The sequence below is a fragment of the Pteropus vampyrus genome, unplaced genomic scaffold, assembly GCF_000151845.1.
Source record: "Pteropus vampyrus isolate Shadow unplaced genomic scaffold, Pvam_2.0 Scaffold3997, whole genome shotgun sequence".
NCBI classification, from domain to species: Eukaryota; Metazoa; Chordata; class Mammalia; order Chiroptera; family Pteropodidae; genus Pteropus; species Pteropus vampyrus.
The window spans coordinates 1-1,725 of NW_011892778.1; the positions used below are offsets into that span (position 1 = coordinate 1).

Genomic DNA, 1,725 nt, shown 5'->3' on the forward strand with positions numbered 1-1,725 from the left:
GACCTTGTCAGCTTACGATCCCTTATTTTTTATTTTTTATGCCTACAGCACCTGGTCTTCCTAGGTGGTCTCCCATCCAAGTACTAACCAGGCCTGACCCTGCTTAGCTTCCAAGATCAGACGGGATCGGGCTTGTTCAGGGTGGTATGGCCGTAGACACTTTTCATATTTCTTTTGGCCATTTGTATGTCTTCTTGGGAGAAATGTCTGTTCAGGTCCTCTGACCATTTTTTAATTGGATTGCTTGTTTTTTTATTGTTGAATTGTATGAGTTCTTTATATCTTACGAATATTAGGCTCTTATCAGAGGCATTGTTTGTAAATATAGTTTCCCATTCGATGGTTTCCTCTTTACCTTGTTGATGGTTTCTTTTGCTGAGCAGAAGCTTTTCAGTTTGATATAGTACTGAGGGAGATTTTAAAAATATGAATCTTGATGCTTACAACAATTCTACAATACTATGATAAAGACTTGGCTCAACAAATGAGCCTAGTTACCTTAGATACAGAATATTCTTAGTCTCTTCAAAGAGAAAAAAGTAAAATGCATATTAAGGATGACTTTCGAGGCCTTGCAAACAAGTTACAGGCTGTCAGGTTTTAAGTTCCAGTTATCCTTTTCTTGCATTCTAAAGGAAAAATAAATTTTAAGAACTCGGTTATAGCGTTGTATTAGTTTCCTATTCCTGCTATAAAAAAATAACAAAACTTATTATCTTACAAATCTGGAGGTAAGAAGTCTGACACGGGTGTCGCTGAGCTAAAATCAAGGTGTCAGTAGGGCTGTGTTTCTTCTGGAGGCTCCAGGGGAAAGTGCATTTGAAGAGTGCCTCTTCAAACTTCTAGAGGCCACCTACTTTCCTTAGCTGGTGGCTTCATTTCTCCAGCAATGCGGAGACTTTCTCACACTGTTATCTCTCTGGCTCTCCTACCACTCTCTCCAGTCTTTAAGGACCCTTGTAATTACACTGGGTCTACCCAGATAATCCAGGATAATCTCCTCATCTCAAGGTCAGTTGATTAGCAACCATTTATTTTTGCCATATTCAGTTTCAGGGAGCAGGATGTGAACATCATTGGGGGTGGGGAACATTATCCTGTTTACCACGGGAGCATATTGTTTTCTCTTAATTATTTTGGATAAGATATGAGCAAATGTAAACCTCCCCTGCTAGAGTTCTAGATAAAGTTCCCAGCCCCTTGTCACAGTGACACATCCTGCTTCATAACTCGAGGTTAATATTCCCATCAGAGGGATCTGCTGTGACCAAGATCTACTTCCACATCAGGCTATAAAGCAGTAGTCTACCTTTGGCTCTGAAGACCAGTGGGATCATTGGCCACTGTGGTATCACTGTTCAGTGTAAGCTGGAAATCTCTTTCCCATAGGCACTGGGGGAGGGAGGGCCTGTGACAATAGCAATAAGATCATCTCTGGGTTTACCCTCAATCTGCTTCCAATCTCAGTGTCTGCACAAAGGATTCAAAGCCATAATCTCCCTTTGGAGAGCCTCTGGTGCCAGTCCATGTTTCCCATTGAATCAGAAGCTGAAGAGGTGTGACCCAAAAATCTGTGTTCTTTTAACTCCCAGTTTAATCCTGCGCTCAGTCAGGTTTCAGAACTACTCATTTAGACCATATTTTTAGTTTAATGAATATATTGTAAGAATTAAAATTTAAACCTTGCTAAAATCAAGATGTACTAGTAGCATCTATTACTTTTCG

General features: G+C 40.3%; 1 non-coding gene across 1 annotated transcript; it reads right to left on the minus strand.

The window, feature by feature from the left end:
• Positions 1-39: 39 nt before the first annotated feature.
• Positions 40-158, minus strand: LOC111734697. Its single transcript, XR_002778563.1, has one exon. It is a non-coding gene; the product is annotated as a 5S ribosomal RNA (ribosomal RNA).
• Between the last annotated feature and the right edge of the window lie 1,567 nt (positions 159-1,725).